At 45.4% G+C, this 27,998-nt stretch overlaps 12 non-coding genes across 12 annotated transcripts; all 12 read left to right on the forward strand.

The window, feature by feature from the left end:
• Nucleotides 1-449: 449 nt before the first annotated feature.
• TRNAG-UCC (transfer RNA glycine (anticodon UCC)) lies at nt 450-521 on the forward strand. Its single transcript has one exon. It is a non-coding gene; the product is annotated as a tRNA-Gly (tRNA).
• A 1,510-nt stretch (nt 522-2,031) lies between these two features.
• TRNAG-UCC (transfer RNA glycine (anticodon UCC)) lies at nt 2,032-2,103 on the forward strand. The gene has a single exon. It is a non-coding gene; the product is annotated as a tRNA-Gly (tRNA).
• Nucleotides 2,104-3,613: 1,510 nt separating this feature from the next.
• TRNAG-UCC (transfer RNA glycine (anticodon UCC)) lies at nt 3,614-3,685 on the forward strand. The gene has a single exon. It is a non-coding gene; the product is annotated as a tRNA-Gly (tRNA).
• Nucleotides 3,686-6,799: 3,114 nt separating this feature from the next.
• On the forward strand, nt 6,800-6,871 carry TRNAG-UCC (transfer RNA glycine (anticodon UCC)). Its single transcript has one exon. It is a non-coding gene; the product is annotated as a tRNA-Gly (tRNA).
• Nucleotides 6,872-8,381: 1,510 nt separating this feature from the next.
• Nucleotides 8,382-8,453, forward strand: TRNAG-UCC (transfer RNA glycine (anticodon UCC)). Its single transcript has one exon. It is a non-coding gene; the product is annotated as a tRNA-Gly (tRNA).
• A 1,510-nt stretch (nt 8,454-9,963) lies between these two features.
• TRNAG-UCC (transfer RNA glycine (anticodon UCC)) lies at nt 9,964-10,035 on the forward strand. The gene has a single exon. It is a non-coding gene; the product is annotated as a tRNA-Gly (tRNA).
• A 3,114-nt stretch (nt 10,036-13,149) lies between these two features.
• On the forward strand, nt 13,150-13,221 carry TRNAG-UCC (transfer RNA glycine (anticodon UCC)). Its single transcript has one exon. It is a non-coding gene; the product is annotated as a tRNA-Gly (tRNA).
• A 1,521-nt stretch (nt 13,222-14,742) lies between these two features.
• Nucleotides 14,743-14,814, forward strand: TRNAG-UCC (transfer RNA glycine (anticodon UCC)). The gene has a single exon. It is a non-coding gene; the product is annotated as a tRNA-Gly (tRNA).
• Nucleotides 14,815-16,324: 1,510 nt separating this feature from the next.
• On the forward strand, nt 16,325-16,396 carry TRNAG-UCC (transfer RNA glycine (anticodon UCC)). Its single transcript has one exon. It is a non-coding gene; the product is annotated as a tRNA-Gly (tRNA).
• A 6,278-nt stretch (nt 16,397-22,674) lies between these two features.
• Nucleotides 22,675-22,746, forward strand: TRNAG-UCC (transfer RNA glycine (anticodon UCC)). The gene has a single exon. It is a non-coding gene; the product is annotated as a tRNA-Gly (tRNA).
• A 1,521-nt stretch (nt 22,747-24,267) lies between these two features.
• TRNAG-UCC (transfer RNA glycine (anticodon UCC)) lies at nt 24,268-24,339 on the forward strand. The gene has a single exon. It is a non-coding gene; the product is annotated as a tRNA-Gly (tRNA).
• Nucleotides 24,340-25,849: 1,510 nt separating this feature from the next.
• On the forward strand, nt 25,850-25,921 carry TRNAG-UCC (transfer RNA glycine (anticodon UCC)). The gene has a single exon. It is a non-coding gene; the product is annotated as a tRNA-Gly (tRNA).
• The last annotated feature ends 2,077 nt before the right edge of the window (nt 25,922-27,998 follow it).

A 27,998-nucleotide genomic window follows, 5' to 3' on the forward strand; every position in this document is an offset into this window, starting at 1 on the left:
CAACTATCTGTCTCTGCTGTAAATCAAGAGAGTGATCGTCAAAGGATCAACCCTATACTTTGAAAGTAAAGATACCCAATTAGAAGCATAAATGACAGGTGGGACCTTCACACGTTTTTCGGGGCATGCTTTGAATTTCATTCTTCCCTTTTTGTTCTGCTTTTATCAATCTCCTATGCATTTCATGGAATTTACTCCCTTTCTCTTCGCTGCTTTGCTTCCGATGCTGCCCATATGCTCATTTCCACTATTTGTACTGCTGCTTTCCATTTCTTCTCTTCTGCACAGCTTTGTCCTTGGTTTCAATCCCCAGTTCTTTACCCTCTGCAAGACAATTTCTACTGCTTTTCATGTTGGAATCCACACCAAATGCACCATTGGAACGGGTGCAAGATTGCCACTGCACTCGGCGTTGTAACATCTGGAACCTAGAGGACACACATCAGAGGGCGTTGGTGGTATAGTGGTGAGCATAGCTGCCTTCCAAGCAGTTGACCCGGGTTTGATTCCCGGCCAACGCAGTGCAAATATTTATATATTCTCCAAGCAGGATATATTTTAATGCAACATGTCACAAAACTGAAATATCAGAAACAGAATAATCAGCCGTTATATAAAAAAATAAACAAACACGTAGGTAGACATCTCGATCGCCTCATCTGCTACATTCATTGTCCCAATATATGCTATTTTCCATAAAGCACTCAGCACTCACATGTGCTGATAATAAATATTTTGCTGGGGGCAGGCAATGAAAGGGCTGAGCCCCGACCAGACATTATAACCCCAGCATCCCTATTTTAAAAAGCATTTATAGGCGATATCTAGCCTCTGAAAATAATAGGCAAGATCCACCGATAAATCTGGCAAAAGTCCCCAAGATTTTGTGCATACTTGTGCTCTCACCTGAATGCAGCGCCACCTTGTAACCATCGGATGTAACTGAGGCTCAGAAAAATGTTTTATCAGAGGGCAAGTTGAGAGGACTCCAAGTGCCAGATTTCCACGGAAAGAGCCTCTCACTGCAGCTTGAAGGTTGGATACTTCAAATTGGCATAGTTTCCTGTCCAGCGTCCTCTCACGTCCCGAACGCTCCCAAACGCTCAAAAGCCTCGCCCTCACCGGGTAGATCTCTGGCTCCCAGGTAAAGCCAAATCCTGAGTATGCTAGTGCTAGGATCACAGAGAAAGGACAGGGACAGAGAGCTGCTGTCTTGGTAAAGGCCTGAAACGGCTAATTCCTAAGAGGGTCTGCACTTTCAGTTATGACTGAATGTGAGTGGGGAAGATGAAGATTTTCTGTACCCAGCATACCTTGCGATGTGCTTAGGCAAATGAGGAGAGAGCCCCACCAATCCCTTGCCACTCCGCTGAAAGCTCCTCCTCTGCATAAAGAGAGCACTTTCACAAGGGAGCAGAGTGGCGCAGCGGAAGCGTGCTGGGCCCATAACCCAGAGGTCGATGGATCGAAACCATCCTCTGCTAATATTGCTTGATTTTTCTTCCTAGGACTAATCTGTCATTTCCACCCTGCCAGCAAGGAAAAGCGCAGGCTTGTGCTAGCTATGTGAGAAAAGACTTCTCAACTATCTGTCTCTGCTGTAAATCAAGAGAGTGATCGTCAAAGGATCAACCCTATACTTTGAAAGTAAAGATACCCAATTAGAAGCATAAATGACAGGTGGGACCTTCACACGTTTTTCGGGGCATGCTTTGAATTTCATTCTTCCCTTTTTGTTCTGCTTTTATCAATCTTCTATGCATTTCATGGAATTTACTCCCTTTCTCTTCGCTGCTTTGCTTCCGATGCTGCCCATATGCTCATTTCCACTATTTGTACTGCTGCTTTCCATTTCTTCTCTTCTGCACAGCTTTGTCCTTGGTTTCAATCCCCAGTTCTTTACCCTCTGCAAGACAATTTCTACTGCTTTTCATGTTGGAATCCACACCAAATGCACCATTGGAACGGGTGCAAGATTGCCACTGCACTTGGCGTTGTAACATCTGGAACCTAGAGGACACACTTCAGAGGGCGTTGGTGGTATAGTGGTGAGCATAGCTGCCTTCCAAGCAGTTGACCCGGGTTCGATTCCCGGCCAACGCAGTGCAAATATTTATATATTCTCCAAGCAGGATATATTTTAATGCAACATGTCACAAAACTGAAATATCAGAAACAGAATAATCAGCCGTTATATAAAAAAATAAACAAACACGTAGGTAGACATCTCGATCGCCTCATCTGCTACATTCATTGTCCCAATATATGCTATTTTCCATAAAGCACTCAGCACTCACATGTGCTGATAATAAATATTTTGCTGGGGGCAGGCAATGAAAGGGCTGAGCCCCGACCAGACATTATAACCCCAGCATCCCTATTTTAAAAAGCATTTATAGGCGATATCTAGCCTCTGAAAATAATAGGCAAGATCCACCGATAAATCTGGCAAAAGTCCCCAAGATTTTGTGCATACTTGTGCTCTCACCTGAATGCAGCGCCACCTTGTAACCATCGGATGTAACTGCGGCTCAGAAAAATGTTTTATCAGAGGGCAAGTTGAGAGGACTCCAAGTGCCAGATTTCCACGGAAAGAGCCTCTCACTGCAGCTGGAAGGTTGGATACTTCAAATTGGCATAGTTTCCTGTCCAGCGTCCTCTCACGTCCCGAACGCTCCCAAACGCTCAAAAGCCTCGCCCTCACCGGGTAGATCTCTGGCTCCCAGGTAAAGCCAAATCCTGAGTATGCTAGTGCTAGGATCACAGAGAAAGGACAGGGACAGAGAACTGCTGTCTTGGTAAAGGCCTGAAACGGCTAATTCCTAAGAGGGTCTGCACTTTCAGTTATGACTGAATGTGAGTGGGGAAGATGAAGATTTTCTGTACCCAGCATACCTTGTGATGTACTTAGGCAAATGAGGAGAGAGCCCCACCAATCCCTTGCCACTCCGCTGAAAGCTCCTCCTCTGCATAAAGAGAGCACTTTCACAAGGGAGCAGAGTGGCGCAGCGTAAGCGTGCTGGGCCCATAACCCAGAGGTCGATGGATCGAAACCATCCTCTGCTAATATTGCTTGATTTTTCTTCCTAGGACTAATCTGTCATTTCCACCCTGCCAGCAAGGAAAAGCGCAGGCTTGTGCTAGCTATGTGAGAAAAGACTTCTCAACTATCTGTCTCTGCTGTAAATCAAGAGAGTGATCGTCAAAGGATCAACCCTATACTTTGAAAGTAAAGATACCCAATTAGAAGCATAAATGACAGGTGGGACCTTCACACGTTTTTCGGGGCATGCTTTGAATTTAATTCTTCCCTTTTTGTTCTGCTTTTATCAATCTCCTATGCATTTCATGGAATTTACTCCCTTTCTCTTCGCTGCTTTGCTTCCGATGCTGCCCATATGCTCATTTCCACTATTTGTACTGCTGCTTTCCATTTCTTCTCTTCTGCACAGCTTTGTCCTTGGTTTCAATCCCCAGTTCTTTACCCTCTGCAAGACAATTTCTACTGCTTTTCATGTTGGTATCCACACCAAATGCACCATTGGAACGGGTGCAAGATTGCCACTGCACTCGGCGTTGTAACATCTGGAACCTAGAGGACACACATCAGAGGGCGTTGGTGGTATAGTGGTGAGCATAGCTGCCTTCCAAGCAGTTGACCCGGGTTCGATTCCCGGCCAACGCAGTACAAATATTTATATATTCTCCAAGCAGGATATATTTTAATGCAACATGTCACAAAACTGAAATATCAGAAACAGAATAATCAGCCGTTATATAAAAAAATAAACAAACACGTAGGTAGACATCTCGATCGCCTCATCTGCTACATTCATTGTCCCAATATATGCTATTTTCCATAAAGCACTCAGCACTCACATGTGCTGATAATAAATATTTTGCTGGGGGCAGGCAATGAAAGGGCTGAGCCCCGACCAGACATTATAACCCCAGCATCCCTATTTTAAAAAGCATTTATAGGCGATATCTAGCCTCTGAAAATAATAGGCAAGATCCACCGATAAATCTGGCAAAAGTCCCCAAGATTTTGTGCATACTTGTGCTCTCACCTGAATGCAGCGCCACCTTGTAACCATCGGATGTAACTGCGGCTCAGAAAAATGTTTTATCAGAGGGCAAGTTGAGAGGACTCCAAGTGCCAGATTTCCACGGAAAGAGCCTCTCACTGCAGCTGGAAGGTTGGATACTTCAAATTGGCATAGTTTCCTGTCCAGCGTCCTCTCACGTCCCGAACGCTCCCAAACGCTCAAAAGCCTCACACCGGGCAAGCCCTCACCGGGTACATCTCTGGCTCCCAGGTAAAGCCAAATCCTGAGTATGCTAGTGCTAGGATCACAGAGAAAGGACAGGGACAGAGAGCTGCTGTCTTGGTAAAGGCCTGAAACGGCTAATTCCTAAGAGGGTCTGCACTTTCAGTTATGACTGAATGTGAGTGGGGAAGATGAAGATTTTCTGTACCCAGCATACCTTGCGATGTGCTTAGGCAAATGAGGAGAGAGCCCCACCAATCCCTTGCCACTCCGCTGAAAGCTCCTCCTCTGCATAAAGAGAGCACTTTCACAAGGGAGCAGAGTGGCGCAGCGTAAGCGTGCTGGGCCCATAACCCAGAGGTCGATGGATCGAAACCATCCTCTGCTAATATTGCTTGATTTTTCTTCCTAGGACTAATCTGTCATTTCCACCCTGCCAGCAAGGAAAAGCGCAGGCTTGTGCTAGCTATGTGAGAAAAGACTTCTCAACTATCTGTCTCTGCTGTAAATCAAGAGAGTGATCGTCAAAGGATCAACCCTATACTTTGAAAGTAAAGGTACCCAATTAGAAGCATAAATGACAGGTGGGACCTTCACACGTTTTTCGGGGCATGCTTTGAATTTCATTCTTCCCTTTTTGTTCTGCTTTTATCAATCTCCTATGCATTTCATGGAATTTACTCCCTTTCTCTTCGCTGCTTTGCTTCCGATGCTGCCCATATGCTCATTTCCACTATTTGTACTGCTGCTTTCCATTTCTTCTCTTCTGCACAGCTTTGTCCTTGGTTTCAATCCCCAGTTCTTTACCCTCTGCAAGACAATTTCTACTGCTTTTCATGTTGGAATCCACACCAAATGCACCATTGGAACGGGTGCAAGATTGCCACTGCACTCGGCGTTGTAACATCTGGAACCTAGAGAACACACATCAGAGGGCGTTGGTGGTATAGTGGTGAGCATAGCTGCCTTCCAAGCAGTTGACCCAGGTTCGATTCCCGGCCAACGCAGTGCAAATATTTATATATTCTCCAAGCAGGATATATTTTAATGCAACATGTCACAAAACTGAAATATCAGAAACAGAATAATCAGCCGTTATATAAAAAAATAAACAAACACGTAGGTAGACATCTCGATCGCCTCATCTGCTACATTCATTGTCCCAATATATGCTATTTTCCATAAAGCACTCAGCACTCACATGTGCTGATAATAAATATTTTGCTGGGGGCAGGCAATGAAAGGGCTGAGCCCCGACCAGACATTATAACCCCAGCATCCCTATTTTAAAAAGCATTTATAGGCGATATCTAGCCTCTGAAAATAATAGGCAAGATCCACCGATAAATCTGGCAAAAGTCCCCAAGATTTTGTGCATACTTGTGCTCTCACCTGAATGCAGCGCCACCTTGTAACCATCGGATGTAACTGCGGCTCAGAAAAATGTTTTATCAGAGGGCAAGTTGAGAGGACTCCAAGTGCCAGATTTCCACGGAAAGAGCCTCTCACTGCAGCTGGAAGGTTGGATACTTCAAATTGGCATAGTTTCCTGTCCAGCGTCCTCTCACGTCCCGAACGCTCCCAAACGCTCAAAAGCCTCACACCGGGCAAGCCCTCACCGGGTAGATCTCTGGCTCCCAGGTAAAGCCAAATCCTGAGTATGCTAGTGCTAGGATCACAGAGAAAGGACAGGGACAGAGAACTGCTGTCTTGGTAAAGGCCTGAAACGGCTAATTCCTAAGAGGGTCTGCACTTTCAGTTATGACTGAATGTGAGTGGGGAAGATGAAGATTTTCTGTACCCAGCATACCTTGCGATGTGCTTAGGCAAATGAGGAGAGAGCCCCACCAATCCCTTGCCACTCCGCTGAAAGCTCCTCCTCTGCATAAAGAGAGCACTTTCACAAGGGAGCAGAGTGGCGCAGCGTAAGCGTGCTGGGCCCATAACCCAGAGGTCGATGGATCGAAACCATCCTTTGCTAATATTGCTTGATTTTTCTTCCTAGGACTAATCTGTCATTTCCACCCTGCCAGCAAGGAAAAGCGCAGGCTTGTGCTAGCTATGTGAGAAAAGACTTCTCAACTATCTGTCTCTGCTGTAAATCAAGAGAGTGATCGTCAAAGGATCAACCCTATACTTTGAAAGTAAAGATACCCAATTAGAAGCATAAATGACAGGTGGGACCTTCACACGTTTTTCGGGGCATGCTTTGAATTTCATTCTTCCCTTTTTGTTCTGCTTTTATCAATCTCCTATGCATTTCATGGAATTTACTCCCTTTCTCTTCGCTGCTTTGCTTCCGATGCTGCCCATATGCTCATTTCCACTATTTGTACTGCTGCTTTCCATTTCTTCTCTTCTGCACAGCTTTGTCCTTGGTTTCAATCCCCAGTTCTTTACCCTCTGCAAGACAATTTCTACTGCTTTTCATGTTGGAATCCACACCAAATGCACCATTGGAACGGGTGCAAGATTGCCACTGCACTCGGCGTTGTAACATCTGGAACCTAGAGGACACACATCAGAGGGCGTTGGTGGTATAGTGGTGAGCATAGCTGCCTTCCAAGCAGTTGACCCGGGTTCGATTCCCGGCCAACGCAGTGCAAATATTTATATATTCTCCAAGCAGGATATATTTTAATGCAACATGTCACAAAACTGAAATATCAGAAACAGAATAATCAGCCGTTATATAAAAAAATAAACAAACACGTAGGTAGACATCTCGATCGCCTCATCTGCTACATTCATTGTCCCAATATATGCTATTTTCCATAAAGCACTCAGCACTCACATGTGCTGATAATAAATATTTTGCTGGGGGCAGGCAATGAAAGGGCTGAGCCCCGACCAGACATTATAACCCCAGCATCCCTATTTTAAAAAGCATTTATAGGCGATATCTAGCCTCTGAAAATAATAGGCAAGATCCACCGATAAATCTGGCAAAAGTCCCCAAGATTTTGTGCATACTTGTGCTCTCACCTGAATGCAGCGCCACCTTGTAACCATCGGATGTAACTGAGGCTCAGAAAAATGTTTTATCAGAGGGCAAGTTGAGAGGACTCCAAGTGCCAGATTTCCACGGAAAGAGCCTCTCACTGCAGCTTGAAGGTTGGATACTTCAAATTGGCATAGTTTCCTGTCCAGCGTCCTCTCACGTCCCGAACGCTCCCAAACGCTCAAAAGCCTCGCCCTCACCGGGTAGATCTCTGGCTCCCAGGTAAAGCCAAATCCTGAGTATGCTAGTGCTAGGATCACAGAGAAAGGACAGGGACAGAGAGCTGCTGTCTTGGTAAAGGCCTGAAACGGCTAATTCCTAAGAGGGTCTGCACTTTCAGTTATGACTGAATGTGAGTGGGGAAGATGAAGATTTTCTGTACCCAGCATACCTTGCGATGTGCTTAGGCAAATGAGGAGAGAGCCCCACCAATCCCTTGCCACTCCGCTGAAAGCTCCTCCTCTGCATAAAGAGAGCACTTTCACAAGGGAGCAGAGTGGCGCAGCGGAAGCGTGCTGGGCCCATAACCCAGAGGTCGATGGATCGAAACCATCCTCTGCTAATATTGCTTGATTTTTCTTCCTAGGACTAATCTGTCATTTCCACCCTGCCAGCAAGGAAAAGCGCAGGCTTGTGCTAGCTATGTGAGAAAAGACTTCTCAACTATCTGTCTCTGCTGTAAATCAAGAGAGTGATCGTCAAAGGATCAACCCTATACTTTGAAAGTAAAGATACCCAATTAGAAGCATAAATGACAGGTGGGACCTTCACACGTTTTTCGGGGCATGCTTTGAATTTCATTCTTCCCTTTTTGTTCTGCTTTTATCAATCTTCTATGCATTTCATGGAATTTACTCCCTTTCTCTTCGCTGCTTTGCTTCCGATGCTGCCCATATGCTCATTTCCACTATTTGTACTGCTGCTTTCCATTTCTTCTCTTCTGCACAGCTTTGTCCTTGGTTTCAATCCCCAGTTCTTTACCCTCTGCAAGACAATTTCTACTGCTTTTCATGTTGGAATCCACACCAAATGCACCATTGGAACGGGTGCAAGATTGCCACTGCACTTGGCGTTGTAACATCTGGAACCTAGAGGACACACTTCAGAGGGCGTTGGTGGTATAGTGGTGAGCATAGCTGCCTTCCAAGCAGTTGACCCGGGTTCGATTCCCGGCCAACGCAGTGCAAATATTTATATATTCTCCAAGCAGGATATATTTTAATGCAACATGTCACAAAACTGAAATATCAGAAACAGAATAATCAGCCGTTATATAAAAAAATAAACAAACACGTAGGTAGACATCTCGATCGCCTCATCTGCTACATTCATTGTCCCAATATATGCTATTTTCCATAAAGCACTCAGCACTCACATGTGCTGATAATAAATATTTTGCTGGGGGCAGGCAATGAAAGGGCTGAGCCCCGACCAGACATTATAACCCCAGCATCCCTATTTTAAAAAGCATTTATAGGCGATATCTAGCCTCTGAAAATAATAGGCAAGATCCACCGATAAATCTGGCAAAAGTCCCCAAGATTTTGTGCATACTTGTGCTCTCACCTGAATGCAGCGCCACCTTGTAACCATCGGATGTAACTGCGGCTCAGAAAAATGTTTTATCAGAGGGCAAGTTGAGAGGACTCCAAGTGCCAGATTTCCACGGAAAGAGCCTCTCACTGCAGCTGGAAGGTTGGATACTTCAAATTGGCATAGTTTCCTGTCCAGCGTCCTCTCACGTCCCGAACGCTCCCAAACGCTCAAAAGCCTCGCCCTCACCGGGTAGATCTCTGGCTCCCAGGTAAAGCCAAATCCTGAGTATGCTAGTGCTAGGATCACAGAGAAAGGACAGGGACAGAGAACTGCTGTCTTGGTAAAGGCCTGAAACGGCTAATTCCTAAGAGGGTCTGCACTTTCAGTTATGACTGAATGTGAGTGGGGAAGATGAAGATTTTCTGTACCCAGCATACCTTGTGATGTACTTAGGCAAATGAGGAGAGAGCCCCACCAATCCCTTGCCACTCCGCTGAAAGCTCCTCCTCTGCATAAAGAGAGCACTTTCACAAGGGAGCAGAGTGGCGCAGCGTAAGCGTGCTGGGCCCATAACCCAGAGGTCGATGGATCGAAACCATCCTCTGCTAATATTGCTTGATTTTTCTTCCTAGGACTAATCTGTCATTTCCACCCTGCCAGCAAGGAAAAGCGCAGGCTTGTGCTAGCTATGTGAGAAAAGACTTCTCAACTATCTGTCTCTGCTGTAAATCAAGAGAGTGATCGTCAAAGGATCAACCCTATACTTTGAAAGTAAAGATACCCAATTAGAAGCATAAATGACAGGTGGGACCTTCACACGTTTTTCGGGGCATGCTTTGAATTTAATTCTTCCCTTTTTGTTCTGCTTTTATCAATCTCCTATGCATTTCATGGAATTTACTCCCTTTCTCTTCGCTGCTTTGCTTCCGATGCTGCCCATATGCTCATTTCCACTATTTGTACTGCTGCTTTCCATTTCTTCTCTTCTGCACAGCTTTGTCCTTGGTTTCAATCCCCAGTTCTTTACCCTCTGCAAGACAATTTCTACTGCTTTTCATGTTGGTATCCACACCAAATGCACCATTGGAACGGGTGCAAGATTGCCACTGCACTCGGCGTTGTAACATCTGGAACCTAGAGGACACACATCAGAGGGCGTTGGTGGTATAGTGGTGAGCATAGCTGCCTTCCAAGCAGTTGACCCGGGTTCGATTCCCGGCCAACGCAGTACAAATATTTATATATTCTCCAAGCAGGATATATTTTAATGCAACATGTCACAAAACTGAAATATCAGAAACAGAATAATCAGCCGTTATATAAAAAAATAAACAAACACGTAGGTAGACATCTCGATCGCCTCATCTGCTACATTCATTGTCCCAATATATGCTATTTTCCATAAAGCACTCAGCACTCACATGTGCTGATAATAAATATTTTGCTGGGGGCAGGCAATGAAAGGGCTGAGCCCCGACCAGACATTATAACCCCAGCATCCCTATTTTAAAAAGCATTTATAGGCGATATCTAGCCTCTGAAAATAATAGGCAAGATCCACCGATAAATCTGGCAAAAGTCCCCAAGATTTTGTGCATACTTGTGCTCTCACCTGAATGCAGCGCCACCTTGTAACCATCGGATGTAACTGCGGCTCAGAAAAATGTTTTATCAGAGGGCAAGTTGAGAGGACTCCAAGTGCCAGATTTCCACGGAAAGAGCCTCTCACTGCAGCTGGAAGGTTGGATACTTCAAATTGGCATAGTTTCCTGTCCAGCGTCCTCTCACGTCCCGAACGCTCCCAAACGCTCAAAAGCCTCACACCGGGCAAGCCCTCACCGGGTACATCTCTGGCTCCCAGGTAAAGCCAAATCCTGAGTATGCTAGTGCTAGGATCACAGAGAAAGGACAGGGACAGAGAGCTGCTGTCTTGGTAAAGGCCTGAAACGGCTAATTCCTAAGAGGGTCTGCACTTTCAGTTATGACTGAATGTGAGTGGGGAAGATGAAGATTTTCTGTACCCAGCATACCTTGCGATGTGCTTAGGCAAATGAGGAGAGAGCCCCACCAATCCCTTGCCACTCCGCTGAAAGCTCCTCCTCTGCATAAAGAGAGCACTTTCACAAGGGAGCAGAGTGGCGCAGCGTAAGCGTGCTGGGCCCATAACCCAGAGGTCGATGGATCGAAACCATCCTCTGCTAATATTGCTTGATTTTTCTTCCTAGGACTAATCTGTCATTTCCACCCTGCCAGCAAGGAAAAGCGCAGGCTTGTGCTAGCTATGTGAGAAAAGACTTCTCAACTATCTGTCTCTGCTGTAAATCAAGAGAGTGATCGTCAAAGGATCAACCCTATACTTTGAAAGTAAAGGTACCCAATTAGAAGCATAAATGACAGGTGGGACCTTCACACGTTTTTCGGGGCATGCTTTGAATTTCATTCTTCCCTTTTTGTTCTGCTTTTATCAATCTCCTATGCATTTCATGGAATTTACTCCCTTTCTCTTCGCTGCTTTGCTTCCGATGCTGCCCATATGCTCATTTCCACTATTTGTACTGCTGCTTTCCATTTCTTCTCTTCTGCACAGCTTTGTCCTTGGTTTCAATCCCCAGTTCTTTACCCTCTGCAAGACAATTTCTACTGCTTTTCATGTTGGAATCCACACCAAATGCACCATTGGAACGGGTGCAAGATTGCCACTGCACTCGGCGTTGTAACATCTGGAACCTAGAGAACACACATCAGAGGGCGTTGGTGGTATAGTGGTGAGCATAGCTGCCTTCCAAGCAGTTGACCCAGGTTCGATTCCCGGCCAACGCAGTGCAAATATTTATATATTCTCCAAGCAGGATATATTTTAATGCAACATGTCACAAAACTGAAATATCAGAAACAGAATAATCAGCCGTTATATAAAAAAATAAACAAACACGTAGGTAGACATCTCGATCGCCTCATCTGCTACATTCATTGTCCCAATATATGCTATTTTCCATAAAGCACTCAGCACTCACATGTGCTGATAATAAATATTTTGCTGGGGGCAGGCAATGAAAGGGCTGAGCCCCGACCAGACATTATAACCCCAGCATCCCTATTTTAAAAAGCATTTATAGGCGATATCTAGCCTCTGAAAATAATAGGCAAGATCCACCGATAAATCTGGCAAAAGTCCCCAAGATTTTGTGCATACTTGTGCTCTCACCTGAATGCAGCGCCACCTTGTAACCATCGGATGTAACTGCGGCTCAGAAAAATGTTTTATCAGAGGGCAAGTTGAGAGGACTCCAAGTGCCAGATTTCCACGGAAAGAGCCTCTCACTGCAGCTGGAAGGTTGGATACTTCAAATTGGCATAGTTTCCTGTCCAGCGTCCTCTCACGTCCCGAACGCTCCCAAACGCTCAAAAGCCTCACACCGGGCAAGCCCTCACCGGGTAGATCTCTGGCTCCCAGGTAAAGCCAAATCCTGAGTATGCTAGTGCTAGGATCACAGAGAAAGGACAGGGACAGAGAACTGCTGTCTTGGTAAAGGCCTGAAACGGCTAATTCCTAAGAGGGTCTGCACTTTCAGTTATGACTGAATGTGAGTGGGGAAGATGAAGATTTTCTGTACCCAGCATACCTTGCGATGTGCTTAGGCAAATGAGGAGAGAGCCCCACCAATCCCTTGCCACTCCGCTGAAAGCTCCTCCTCTGCATAAAGAGAGCACTTTCACAAGGGAGCAGAGTGGCGCAGCGTAAGCGTGCTGGGCCCATAACCCAGAGGTCGATGGATCGAAACCATCCTCTGCTAATATTGCTTGATTTTTCTTCCTAGGACTAATCTGTCATTTCCACCCTGCCAGCAAGGAAAAGCGCAGGCTTGTGCTAGCTATGTGAGAAAAGACTTCTCAACTATCTGTCTCTGCTGTAAATCAAGAGAGTGATCGTCAAAGGATCAACCCTATACTTTGAAAGTAAAGATACCCAATTAGAAGCATAAATGACAGGTGGGACCTTCACACGTTTTTCGGGGCATGCTTTGAATTTAATTCTTCCCTTTTTGTTCTGCTTTTATCAATCTCCTATGCATTTCATGGAATTTACTCCCTTTCTCTTCGCTGCTTTGCTTCCGATGCTGCCCATATGCTCATTTCCACTATTTGTACTGCTGCTTTCCATTTCTTCTCTTCTGCACAGCTTTGTCCTTGGTTTCAATCCCCAGTTCTTTACCCTCTGCAAGACAATTTCTACTGCTTTTCATGTTGGAATCCACACCAAATGCACCATTGGAACGGGTGCAAGATTGCCACTGCACTCGGCGTTGTAACATCTGGAACCTAGAGGACACACATCAGAGGGCGTTGGTGGTATAGTGGTGAGCATAGCTGCCTTCCAAGCAGTTGACCCGGGTTCGATTCCCGGCCAACGCAGTACAAATATTTATATATTCTCCAAGCAGGATATATTTTAATGCAACATGTCACAAAACTGAAATATCAGAAACAGAATAATCAGCCGTTATATAAAAAAATAAACAAACACGTAGGTAGACATCTCGATCGCCTCATCTGCTACATTCATTGTCCCAATATATGCTATTTTCCATAAAGCACTCAGCACTCACATGTGCTGATAATAAATATTTTGCTGGGGGCAGGCAATGAAAGGGCTGAGCCCCGACCAGACATTATAACCCCAGCATCCCTATTTTAAAAAGCATTTATAGGCGATATCTAGCCTCTGAAAATAATAGGCAAGATCCACCGATAAATCTGGCAAAAGTCCCCAAGATTTTGTGCATACTTGTGCTCTCACCTGAATGCAGCGCCACCTTGTAACCATCGGATGTAACTGCGGCTCAGAAAAATGTTTTATCAGAGGGCAAGTTGAGAGGACTCCAAGTGCCAGATTTCCACGGAAAGAGCCTCTCACTGCAGCTGGAAGGTTGGATACTTCAAATTGGCATAGTTTCCTGTCCAGCGTCCTCTCACGTCCCGAACGCTCCCAAACGCTCAAAAGCCTCACACCGGGCAAGCCCTCACCGGGTAGATCTCTGGCTCCCAGGTAAAGCCAAATCCTGAGTATGCTAGTGCTAGGATCACAGAGAAAGGACAGGGACAGAGAGCTGCTGTCTTGGTAAAGGCCTGAAACGGCTAATTCCTAAGAGGGTCTGCACTTTCAGTTATGACTGAATGTGAGTGGGGAAGATGAAGATTTTCTGTACCCAGCATACCTTGCGATGTGCTTAGGCAAATGAGGAGAGAGCCCCACCAATCCCTTGCCACTCCGCTGAAAGCTCCTCCTCTGCATAAAGAGAGCACTTTCAAAAGGGAGCAGAGTGGCGCAGCGGAAGCGTGCTGGGCCCATAACCCAGAGGTCGATGGATCGAAACCATCCTCTGCTAATATTGCTTGATTTTTCTTCCTAGGACTAATCTGTCATTTCCACCCTGCCAGCAAGGAAAAGCGCAGGCTTGTGCTAGCTATGTGAGAAAAGACTTCTCAACTATCTGTCTCTGCTGTAAATCAAGAGAGTGATCGTCAAAGGATCAACCCTATACTTTGAAAGTAAAGATACCCAATTAGAAGCATAAATGACAGGTGGGACCTTCACACGTTTTTCGGGGCATGCTTTGAATTTCATTCTTCCCTTTTTGTTCTGCTTTTATCAATCTCCTATGCATTTCATGGAATTTACTCCCTTTCTCTTCGCTGCTTTGCTTCCGATGCTGCCCATATGCTCATTTCCACTATTTGTACTGCTGCTTTCCATTTCTTCTCTTCTGCACAGCTTTGTCCTTGGTTTCAATCCCCAGTTCTTTACCCTCTGCAAGACAATTTCTACTGCTTTTCATGTTGGAATCCACACCAAATGCACCATTGGAACGGGTGCAAGATTGCCACTGCACTCGGCGTTGTAACATCTGGAACCTAGAGGACACACATCAGAGGGCGTTGGTGGTATAGTGGTGAGCATAGCTGCCTTCCAAGCAGTTGACCCGGGTTCGATTCCCGGCCAACGCAGTGCAAATATTTATATATTCTCCAAGCAGGATATATTTTAATGCAACATGTCACAAAACTGAAATATCAGAAACAGAATAATCAGCCGTTATATAAAAAAATAAACAAACACGTAGGTAGACATCTCGATCGCCTCATCTGCTACATTCATTGTCCCAATATATGCTATTTTCCATAAAGCACTCAGCACTCACATGTGCTGATAATAAATATTTTGCTGGGGGCAGGCAATGAAAGGGCTGAGCCCCGACCAGACATTATAACCCCAGCATCCCTATTTTAAAAAGCATTTATAGGCGATATCTAGCCTCTGAAAATAATAGGCAAGATCCACCGATAAATCTGGCAAAAGTCCCCAAGATTTTGTGCATACTTGTGCTCTCACCTGAATGCAGCGCCACCTTGTAACCATCGGATGTAACTGAGGCTCAGAAAAATGTTTTATCAGAGGGCAAGTTGAGAGGACTCCAAGTGCCAGATTTCCACGGAAAGAGCCTCTCACTGCAGCTTGAAGGTTGGATACTTCAAATTGGCATAGTTTCCTGTCCAGCGTCCTCTCACGTCCCGAACGCTCCCAAACGCTCAAAAGCCTCGCCCTCACCGGGTAGATCTCTGGCTCCCAGGTAAAGCCAAATCCTGAGTATGCTAGTGCTAGGATCACAGAGAAAGGACAGGGACAGAGAGCTGCTGTCTTGGTAAAGGCCTGAAACGGCTAATTCCTAAGAGGGTCTGCACTTTCAGTTATGACTGAATGTGAGTGGGGAAGATGAAGATTTTCTGTACCCAGCATACCTTGCGATGTGCTTAGGCAAATGAGGAGAGAGCCCCACCAATCCCTTGCCACTCCGCTGAAAGCTCCTCCTCTGCATAAAGAGAGCACTTTCACAAGGGAGCAGAGTGGCGCAGCGGAAGCGTGCTGGGCCCATAACCCAGAGGTCGATGGATCGAAACCATCCTCTGCTAATATTGCTTGATTTTTCTTCCTAGGACTAATCTGTCATTTCCACCCTGCCAGCAAGGAAAAGCGCAGGCTTGTGCTAGCTATGTGAGAAAAGACTTCTCAACTATCTGTCTCTGCTGTAAATCAAGAGAGTGATCGTCAAAGGATCAACCCTATACTTTGAAAGTAAAGATACCCAATTAGAAGCATAAATGACAGGTGGGACCTTCACACGTTTTTCGGGGCATGCTTTGAATTTCATTCTTCCCTTTTTGTTCTGCTTTTATCAATCTTCTATGCATTTCATGGAATTTACTCCCTTTCTCTTCGCTGCTTTGCTTCCGATGCTGCCCATATGCTCATTTCCACTATTTGTACTGCTGCTTTCCATTTCTTCTCTTCTGCACAGCTTTGTCCTTGGTTTCAATCCCCAGTTCTTTACCCTCTGCAAGACAATTTCTACTGCTTTTCATGTTGGAATCCACACCAAATGCACCATTGGAACGGGTGCAAGATTGCCACTGCACTTGGCGTTGTAACATCTGGAACCTAGAGGACACACTTCAGAGGGCGTTGGTGGTATAGTGGTGAGCATAGCTGCCTTCCAAGCAGTTGACCCGGGTTCGATTCCCGGCCAACGCAGTGCAAATATTTATATATTCTCCAAGCAGGATATATTTTAATGCAACATGTCACAAAACTGAAATATCAGAAACAGAATAATCAGCCGTTATATAAAAAAATAAACAAACACGTAGGTAGACATCTCGATCGCCTCATCTGCTACATTCATTGTCCCAATATATGCTATTTTCCATAAAGCACTCAGCACTCACATGTGCTGATAATAAATATTTTGCTGGGGGCAGGCAATGAAAGGGCTGAGCCCCGACCAGACATTATAACCCCAGCATCCCTATTTTAAAAAGCATTTATAGGCGATATCTAGCCTCTGAAAATAATAGGCAAGATCCACCGATAAATCTGGCAAAAGTCCCCAAGATTTTGTGCATACTTGTGCTCTCACCTGAATGCAGCGCCACCTTGTAACCATCGGATGTAACTGCGGCTCAGAAAAATGTTTTATCAGAGGGCAAGTTGAGAGGACTCCAAGTGCCAGATTTCCACGGAAAGAGCCTCTCACTGCAGCTGGAAGGTTGGATACTTCAAATTGGCATAGTTTCCTGTCCAGCGTCCTCTCACGTCCCGAACGCTCCCAAACGCTCAAAAGCCTCGCCCTCACCGGGTAGATCTCTGGCTCCCAGGTAAAGCCAAATCCTGAGTATGCTAGTGCTAGGATCACAGAGAAAGGACAGGGACAGAGAACTGCTGTCTTGGTAAAGGCCTGAAACGGCTAATTCCTAAGAGGGTCTGCACTTTCAGTTATGACTGAATGTGAGTGGGGAAGATGAAGATTTTCTGTACCCAGCATACCTTGTGATGTACTTAGGCAAATGAGGAGAGAGCCCCACCAATCCCTTGCCACTCCGCTGAAAGCTCCTCCTCTGCATAAAGAGAGCACTTTCACAAGGGAGCAGAGTGGCGCAGCGTAAGCGTGCTGGGCCCATAACCCAGAGGTCGATGGATCGAAACCATCCTCTGCTAATATTGCTTGATTTTTCTTCCTAGGACTAATCTGTCATTTCCACCCTGCCAGCAAGGAAAAGCGCAGGCTTGTGCTAGCTATGTGAGAAAAGACTTCTCAACTATCTGTCTCTGCTGTAAATCAAGAGAGTGATCGTCAAAGGATCAACCCTATACTTTGAAAGTAAAGATACCCAATTAGAAGCATAAATGACAGGTGGGACCTTCACACGTTTTTCGGGGCATGCTTTGAATTTAATTCTTCCCTTTTTGTTCTGCTTTTATCAATCTCCTATGCATTTCATGGAATTTACTCCCTTTCTCTTCGCTGCTTTGCTTCCGATGCTGCCCATATGCTCATTTCCACTATTTGTACTGCTGCTTTCCATTTCTTCTCTTCTGCACAGCTTTGTCCTTGGTTTCAATCCCCAGTTCTTTACCCTCTGCAAGACAATTTCTACTGCTTTTCATGTTGGTATCCACACCAAATGCACCATTGGAACGGGTGCAAGATTGCCACTGCACTCGGCGTTGTAACATCTGGAACCTAGAGGACACACATCAGAGGGCGTTGGTGGTATAGTGGTGAGCATAGCTGCCTTCCAAGCAGTTGACCCGGGTTAGATTCCCGGCCAACGCAGTACAAATATTTATATATTCTCCAAGCAGGATATATTTTAATGCAACATGTCACAAAACTGAAATATCAGAAACAGAATAATCAGCCGTTATATAAAAAAATAAACAAACACGTAGGTAGACATCTCGATCGCCTCATCTGCTACATTCATTGTCCCAATATATGCTATTTTCCATAAAGCACTCAGCACTCACATGTGCTGATAATAAATATTTTGCTGGGGGCAGGCAATGAAAGGGCTGAGCCCCGACCAGACATTATAACCCCAGCATCCCTATTTTAAAAAGCATTTATAGGCGATATCTAGCCTCTGAAAATAATAGGCAAGATCCACCGATAAATCTGGCAAAAGTCCCCAAGATTTTGTGCATACTTGTGCTCTCACCTGAATGCAGCGCCACCTTGTAACCATCGGATGTAACTGCGGCTCAGAAAAATGTTTTATCAGAGGGCAAGTTGAGAGGACTCCAAGTGCCAGATTTCCACGGAAAGAGCCTCTCACTGCAGCTGGAAGGTTGGATACTTCAAATTGGCATAGTTTCCTGTCCAGCGTCCTCTCACGTCCCGAACGCTCCCAAACGCTCAAAAGCCTCACACCGGGCAAGCCCTCACCGGGTACATCTCTGGCTCCCAGGTAAAGCCAAATCCTGAGTATGCTAGTGCTAGGATCACAGAGAAAGGACAGGGACAGAGAGCTGCTGTCTTGGTAAAGGCCTGAAACGGCTAATTCCTAAGAGGGTCTGCACTTTCAGTTATGACTGAATGTGAGTGGGGAAGATGAAGATTTTCTGTACCCAGCATACCTTGCGATGTGCTTAGGCAAATGAGGAGAGAGCCCCACCAATCCCTTGCCACTCCGCTGAAAGCTCCTCCTCTGCATAAAGAGAGCACTTTCACAAGGGAGCAGAGTGGCGCAGCGTAAGCGTGCTGGGCCCATAACCCAGAGGTCGATGGATCGAAACCATCCTCTGCTAATATTGCTTGATTTTTCTTCCTAGGACTAATCTGTCATTTCCACCCTGCCAGCAAGGAAAAGCGCAGGCTTGTGCTAGCTATGTGAGAAAAGACTTCTCAACTATCTGTCTCTGCTGTAAATCAAGAGAGTGATCGTCAAAGGATCAACCCTATACTTTGAAAGTAAAGGTACCCAATTAGAAGCATAAATGACAGGTGGGACCTTCACACGTTTTTCGGGGCATGCTTTGAATTTCATTCTTCCCTTTTTGTTCTGCTTTTATCAATCTCCTATGCATTTCATGGAATTTACTCCCTTTCTCTTCGCTGCTTTGCTTCCGATGCTGCCCATATGCTCATTTCCACTATTTGTACTGCTGCTTTCCATTTCTTCTCTTCTGCACAGCTTTGTCCTTGGTTTCAATCCCCAGTTCTTTACCCTCTGCAAGACAATTTCTACTGCTTTTCATGTTGGAATCCACACCAAATGCACCATTGGAACGGGTGCAAGATTGCCACTGCACTCGGCGTTGTAACATCTGGAACCTAGAGAACACACATCAGAGGGCGTTGGTGGTATAGTGGTGAGCATAGCTGCCTTCCAAGCAGTTGACCCAGGTTCGATTCCCGGCCAACGCAGTGCAAATATTTATATATTCTCCAAGCAGGATATATTTTAATGCAACATGTCACAAAACTGAAATATCAGAAACAGAATAATCAGCCGTTATATAAAAAAATAAACAAACACGTAGGTAGACATCTCGATCGCCTCATCTGCTACATTCATTGTCCCAATATATGCTATTTTCCATAAAGCACTCAGCACTCACATGTGCTGATAATAAATATTTTGCTGGGGGCAGGCAATGAAAGGGCTGAGCCCCGACCAGACATTATAACCCCAGCATCCCTATTTTAAAAAGCATTTATAGGCGATATCTAGCCTCTGAAAATAATAGGCAAGATCCACCGATAAATCTGGCAAAAGTCCCCAAGATTTTGTGCATACTTGTGCTCTCACCTGAATGCAGCGCCACCTTGTAACCATCGGATGTAACTGCGGCTCAGAAAAATGTTTTATCAGAGGGCAAGTTGAGAGGACTCCAAGTGCCAGATTTCCACGGAAAGAGCCTCTCACTGCAGCTGGAAGGTTGGATACTTCAAATTGGCATAGTTTCCTGTCCAGCGTCCTCTCACGTCCCGAACGCTCCCAAACGCTCAAAAGCCTCGCCCTCACCGGGTAGATCTCTGGCTCCCAGGTAAAGCCAAATCCTGAGTATGCTAGTGCTAGGATCACAGAGAAAGGACAGGGACAGAGAGCTGCTGTCTTGGTAAAGGCCTGAAACGGCTAATTCCTAAGAGGGTCTGCACTTTCAGTTATGACTGAATGTGAGTGGGGAAGATGAAGATTTTCTGTACCCAGCATACCTTGCGATGTGCTTAGGCAAATGAGGAGAGAGCCCCACCAATCCCTTGCCACTCCGCTGAAAGCTCCTCCTCTGCATAAAGAGAGCACTTTCACAAGGGAGCATAGTGGCGCAGCGGAAGCGTGCTGGTCCCATAACCCAGAGGTCGATGGATCGAAACCATCCTCTGCTAATATTGCTTGATTTTTCTTCCTAGGACTAATCTGTCATTTCCACCCTGCCAGCAAGGAAAAGCGCAGGCTTGTGCTAGCTATGTGAGAAAAGACTTCTCAACTATCTGTCTCTGCTGTAAATCAAGAGAGTGATCGTCAAAGGATCAACCCTATACTTTGAAAGTAAAGATACCCAATTAGAAGCATAAATGACAGGTGGGACCTTCACACGTTTTTCGGGGCATGCTTTGAATTTCATTCTTCCCTTTTTGTTCTGCTTTTATCAATCTTCTATGCATTTCATGGAATTTACTCCCTTTCTCTTCGCTGCTTTGCTTCCGATGCTGCCCATATGCTCATTTCCACTATTTGTACTGCTGCTTTCCATTTCTTCTCTTCTGCACAGCTTTGTCCTTGGTTTCAATCCCCAGTTCTTTACCCTCTGCAAGACAATTTCTACTGCTTTTCATGTTGGAATCCACACCAAATGCACCATTGGAACGGGTGCAAGATTGCCACTGCACTCGGCGTTGTAACATCTGGAACCTAGAGAACACACATCAGAGGGCGTTGGTGGTATAGTGGTGAGCATAGCTGCCTTCCAAGCAGTTGACCCAGGTTCGATTCCCGGCCAACGCAGTGCAAATATTTATATATTCTCCAAGCAGGATATATTTTAATGCAACATGTCACAAAACTGAAATATCAGAAACAGAATAATCAGCCGTTATATAAAAAAATAAACAAACACGTAGGTAGACATCTCGATCGCCTCATCTGCTACATTCATTGTCCCAATATATGCTATTTTCCATAAAGCACTCAGCACTCACATGTGCTGATAATAAATATTTTGCTGGGGGCAGGCAATGAAAGGGCTGAGCCCCGACCAGACATTATAACCCCAGCATCCCTATTTTAAAAAGCATTTATAGGCGATATCTAGCCTCTGAAAATAATAGGCAAGATCCACCGATAAATCTGGCAAAAGTCCCCAAGATTTTGTGCATACTTGTGCTCTCACCTGAATGCAGCGCCACCTTGTAACCATCGGATGTAACTGCGGCTCAGAAAAATGTTTTATCAGAGGGCAAGTTGAGAGGACTCCAAGTGCCAGATTTCCACGGAAAGAGCCTCTCACTGCAGCTGGAAGGTTGGATACTTCAAATTGGCATAGTTTCCTGTCCAGCGTCCTCTCACGTCCCGAACGCTCCCAAACGCTCAAAAGCCTCACACCGGGCAAGCCCTCACCGGGTAGATCTCTGGCTCCCAGGTAAAGCCAAATCCTGAGTATGCTAGTGCTAGGATCACAGAGAAAGGACAGGGACAGAGAACTGCTGTCTTGGTAAAGGCCTGAAACGGCTAATTCCTAAGAGGGTCTGCACTTTCAGTTATGACTGAATGTGAGTGGGGAAGATGAAGATTTTCTGTACCCAGCATACCTTGCGATGTGCTTAGGCAAATGAGGAGAGAGCCCCACCAATCCCTTGCCACTCCGCTGAAAGCTCCTCCTCTGCATAAAGAGAGCACTTTCACAAGGGAGCAGAGTGGCGCAGCGTAAGCGTGCTGGGCCCATAACCCAGAGGTCGATGGATCGAAACCATCCTCTGCTAATATTGCTTGATTTTTCTTCCTAGGACTAATCTGTCATTTCCACCCTGCCAGCAAGGAAAAGCGCAGGCTTGTGCTAGCTATGTGAGAAAAGACTTCTCAACTATCTGTCTCTGCTGTAAATCAAGAGAGTGATCGTCAAAGGATCAACCCTATACTTTGAAAGTAAAGATACCCAATTAGAAGCATAAATGACAGGTGGGACCTTCACACGTTTTTCGGGGCATGCTTTGAATTTAATTCTTCCCTTTTTGTTCTGCTTTTATCAATCTCCTATGCATTTCATGGAATTTACTCCCTTTCTCTTCGCTGCTTTGCTTCCGATGCTGCCCATATGCTCATTTCCACTATTTGTACTGCTGCTTTCCATTTCTTCTCTTCTGCACAGCTTTGTCCTTGGTTTCAATCCCCAGTTCTTTACCCTCTGCAAGACAATTTCTACTGCTTTTCATGTTGGAATCCACACCAAATGCACCATTGGAACGGGTGCAAGATTGCCACTGCACTCGGCGTTGTAACATCTGGAACCTAGAGGACACACATCAGAGGGCGTTGGTGGTATAGTGGTGAGCATAGCTGCCTTCCAAGCAGTTGACCCGGGTTCGATTCCCGGCCAACGCAGTACAAATATTTATATATTCTCCAAGCAGGATATATTTTAATGCAACATGTCACAAAACTGAAATATCAGAAACAGAATAATCAGCCGTTATATAAAAAAATAAACAAACACGTAGGTAGACATCTCGATCGCCTCATCTGCTACATTCATTGTCCCAATATATGCTATTTTCCATAAAGCACTCAGCACTCACATGTGCTGATAATAAATATTTTGCTGGGGGCAGGCAATGAAAGGGCTGAGCCCCGACCAGACATTATAACCCCAGCATCCCTATTTTAAAAAGCATTTATAGGCGATATCTAGCCTCTGAAAATAATAGGCAAGATCCACCGATAAATCTGGCAAAAGTCCCCAAGATTTTGTGCATACTTGTGCTCTCACCTGAATGCAGCGCCACCTTGTAACCATCGGATGTAACTGCGGCTCAGAAAAATGTTTTATCAGAGGGCAAGTTGAGAGGACTCCAAGTGCCAGATTTCCACGGAAAGAGCCTCTCACTGCAGCTGGAAGGTTGGATACTTCAAATTGGCATAGTTTCCTGTCCAGCGTCCTCTCACGTCCCGAACGCTCCCAAACGCTCAAAAGCCTCACACCGGGCAAGCCCTCACCGGGTAGATCTCTGGCTCCCAGGTAAAGCCAAATCCTGAGTATGCTAGTGCTAGGATCACAGAGAAAGGACAGGGACAGAGAGCTGCTGTCTTGGTAAAGGCCTGAAACGGCTAATTCCTAAGAGGGTCTGCACTTTCAGTTATGACTGAATGTGAGTGGGGAAGATGAAGATTTTCTGTACCCAGCATACCTTGCGATGTGCTTAGGCAAATGAGGAGAGAGCCCCACCAATCCCTTGCCACTCCGCTGAAAGCTCCTCCTCTGCATAAAGAGAGCACTTTCAAAAGGGAGCAGAGTGGCGCAGCGGAAGCGTGCTGGGCCCATAACCCAGAGGTCGATGGATCGAAACCATCCTCTGCTAATATTGCTTGATTTTTCTTCCTAGGACTAATCTGTCATTTCCACCCTGCCAGCAAGGAAAAGCGCAGGCTTGTGCTAGCTATGTGAGAAAAGACTTCTCAACTATCTGTCTCTGCTGTAAATCAAGAGAGTGATCGTCAAAGGATCAACCCTATACTTTGAAAGTAAAGATACCCAATTAGAAGCATAAATGACAGGTGGGACCTTCACACGTTTTTCGGGGCATGCTTTGAATTTCATTCTTCCCTTTTTGTTCTGCTTTTATCAATCTCCTATGCATTTCATGGAATTTACTCCCTTTCTCTTCGCTGCTTTGCTTCCGATGCTGCCCATATGCTCATTTCCACTATTTGTACTGCTGCTTTCCATTTCTTCTCTTCTGCACAGCTTTGTCCTTGGTTTCAATCCCCAGTTCTTTACCCTCTGCAAGACAATTTCTACTGCTTTTCATGTTGGAATCCACACCAAATGCACCATTGGAACGGGTGCAAGATTGCCACTGCACTCGGCGTTGTAACATCTGGAACCTAGAGGACACACATCAGAGGGCGTTGGTGGTATAGTGGTGAGCATAGCTGCCTTCCAAGCAGTTGACCCGGGTTCGATTCCCGGCCAACGCAGTGCAAATATTTATATATTCTCCAAGCAGGATATATTTTAATGCAACATGTCACAAAACTGAAATATCAGAAACAGAATAATCAGCCGTTATATAAAAAAATAAACAAACACGTAGGTAGACATCTCGATCGCCTCATCTGCTACATTCATTGTCCCAATATATGCTATTTTCCATAAAGCACTCAGCACTCACATGTGCTGATAATAAATATTTTGCTGGGGGCAGGCAATGAAAGGGCTGAGCCCCGACCAGACATTATAACCCCAGCATCCCTATTTTAAAAAGCATTTATAGGCGATATCTAGCCTCTGAAAATAATAGGCAAGATCCACCGATAAATCTGGCAAAAGTCCCCAAGATTTTGTGCATACTTGTGCTCTCACCTGAATGCAGCGCCACCTTGTAACCATCGGATGTAACTGAGGCTCAGAAAAATGTTTTATCAGAGGGCAAGTTGAGAGGACTCCAAGTGCCAGATTTCCACGGAAAGAGCCTCTCACTGCAGCTTGAAGGTTGGATACTTCAAATTGGCATAGTTTCCTGTCCAGCGTCCTCTCACGTCCCGAACGCTCCCAAACGCTCAAAAGCCTCGCCCTCACCGGGTAGATCTCTGGCTCCCAGGTAAAGCCAAATCCTGAGTATGCTAGTGCTAGGATCACAGAGAAAGGACAGGGACAGAGAGCTGCTGTCTTGGTAAAGGCCTGAAACGGCTAATTCCTAAGAGGGTCTGCACTTTCAGTTATGACTGAATGTGAGTGGGGAAGATGAAGATTTTCTGTACCCAGCATACCTTGCGATGTGCTTAGGCAAATGAGGAGAGAGCCCCACCAATCCCTTGCCACTCCGCTGAAAGCTCCTCCTCTGCATAAAGAGAGCACTTTCACAAGGGAGCAGAGTGGCGCAGCGGAAGCGTGCTGGGCCCATAACCCAGAGGTCGATGGATCGAAACCATCCTCTGCTAATATTGCTTGATTTTTCTTCCTAGGACTAATCTGTCATTTCCACCCTGCCAGCAAGGAAAAGCGCAGGCTTGTGCTAGCTATGTGAGAAAAGACTTCTCAACTATCTGTCTCTGCTGTAAATCAAGAGAGTGATCGTCAAAGGATCAACCCTATACTTTGAAAGTAAAGATACCCAATTAGAAGCATAAATGACAGGTGGGACCTTCACACGTTTTTCGGGGCATGCTTTGAATTTCATTCTTCCCTTTTTGTTCTGCTTTTATCAATCTTCTATGCATTTCATGGAATTTACTCCCTTTCTCTTCGCTGCTTTGCTTCCGATGCTGCCCATATGCTCATTTCCACTATTTGTACTGCTGCTTTCCATTTCTTCTCTTCTGCACAGCTTTGTCCTTGGTTTCAATCCCCAGTTCTTTACCCTCTGCAAGACAATTTCTACTGCTTTTCATGTTGGAATCCACACCAAATGCACCATTGGAACGGGTGCAAGATTGCCACTGCACTTGGCGTTGTAACATCTGGAACCTAGAGGACACACTTCAGAGGGCGTTGGTGGTATAGTGGTGAGCATAGCTGCCTTCCAAGCAGTTGACCCGGGTTCGATTCCCGGCCAACGCAGTGCAAATATTTATATATTCTCCAAGCAGGATATATTTTAATGCAACATGTCACAAAACTGAAATATCAGAAACAGAATAATCAGCCGTTATATAAAAAAATAAACAAACACGTAGGTAGACATCTCGATCGCCTCATCTGCTACATTCATTGTCCCAATATATGCTATTTTCCATAAAGCACTCAGCACTCACATGTGCTGATAATAAATATTTTGCTGGGGGCAGGCAATGAAAGGGCTGAGCCCCGACCAGACATTATAACCCCAGCATCCCTATTTTAAAAAGCATTTATAGGCGATATCTAGCCTCTGAAAATAATAGGCAAGATCCACCGATAAATCTGGCAAAAGTCCCCAAGATTTTGTGCATACTTGTGCTCTCACCTGAATGCAGCGCCACCTTGTAACCATCGGATGTAACTGCGGCTCAGAAAAATGTTTTATCAGAGGGCAAGTTGAGAGGACTCCAAGTGCCAGATTTCCACGGAAAGAGCCTCTCACTGCAGCTGGAAGGTTGGATACTTCAAATTGGCATAGTTTCCTGTCCAGCGTCCTCTCACGTCCCGAACGCTCCCAAACGCTCAAAAGCCTCGCCCTCACCGGGTAGATCTCTGGCTCCCAGGTAAAGCCAAATCCTGAGTATGCTAGTGCTAGGATCACAGAGAAAGGACAGGGACAGAGAACTGCTGTCTTGGTAAAGGCCTGAAACGGCTAATTCCTAAGAGGGTCTGCACTTTCAGTTATGACTGAATGTGAGTGGGGAAGATGAAGATTTTCTGTACCCAGCATACCTTGTGATGTACTTAGGCAAATGAGGAGAGAGCCCCACCAATCCCTTGCCACTCCGCTGAAAGCTCCTCCTCTGCATAAAGAGAGCACTTTCACAAGGGAGCAGAGTGGCGCAGCGTAAGCGTGCTGGGCCCATAACCCAGAGGTCGATGGATCGAAACCATCCTCTGCTAATATTGCTTGATTTTTCTTCCTAGGACTAATCTGTCATTTCCACCCTGCCAGCAAGGAAAAGCGCAGGCTTGTGCTAGCTATGTGAGAAAAGACTTCTCAACTATCTGTCTCTGCTGTAAATCAAGAGAGTGATCGTCAAAGGATCAACCCTATACTTTGAAAGTAAAGATACCCAATTAGAAGCATAAATGACAGGTGGGACCTTCACACGTTTTTCGGGGCATGCTTTGAATTTAATTCTTCCCTTTTTGTTCTGCTTTTATCAATCTCCTATGCATTTCATGGAATTTACTCCCTTTCTCTTCGCTGCTTTGCTTCCGATGCTGCCCATATGCTCATTTCCACTATTTGTACTGCTGCTTTCCATTTCTTCTCTTCTGCACAGCTTTGTCCTTGGTTTCAATCCCCAGTTCTTTACCCTCTGCAAGACAATTTCTACTGCTTTTCATGTTGGTATCCACACCAAATGCACCATTGGAACGGGTGCAAGATTGCCACTGCACTCGGCGTTGTAACATCTGGAACCTAGAGGACACACATCAGAGGGCGTTGGTGGTATAGTGGTGAGCATAGCTGCCTTCCAAGCAGTTGACCCGGGTTAGATTCCCGGCCAACGCAGTACAAATATTTATATATTCTCCAAGCAGGATATATTTTAATGCAACATGTCACAAAACTGAAATATCAGAAACAGAATAATCAGCCGTTATATAAAAAAATAAACAAACACGTAGGTAGACATCTCGATCGCCTCATCTGCTACATTCATTGTCCCAATATATGCTATTTTCCATAAAGCACTCAGCACTCACATGTGCTGATAATAAATATTTTGCTGGGGGCAGGCAATGAAAGGGCTGAGCCCCGACCAGACATTATAACCCCAGCATCCCTATTTTAAAAAGCATTTATAGGCGATATCTAGCCTCTGAAAATAATAGGCAAGATCCACCGATAAATCTGGCAAAAGTCCCCAAGATTTTGTGCATACTTGTGCTCTCACCTGAATGCAGCGCCACCTTGTAACCATCGGATGTAACTGCGGCTCAGAAAAATGTTTTATCAGAGGGCAAGTTGAGAGGACTCCAAGTGCCAGATTTCCACGGAAAGAGC

Source organism: Triturus cristatus, chromosome 11, assembly GCF_964204655.1.
Source record: "Triturus cristatus chromosome 11, aTriCri1.1, whole genome shotgun sequence".
NCBI lineage: Eukaryota > Metazoa > Chordata > Amphibia > Caudata > Salamandridae > Triturus > Triturus cristatus.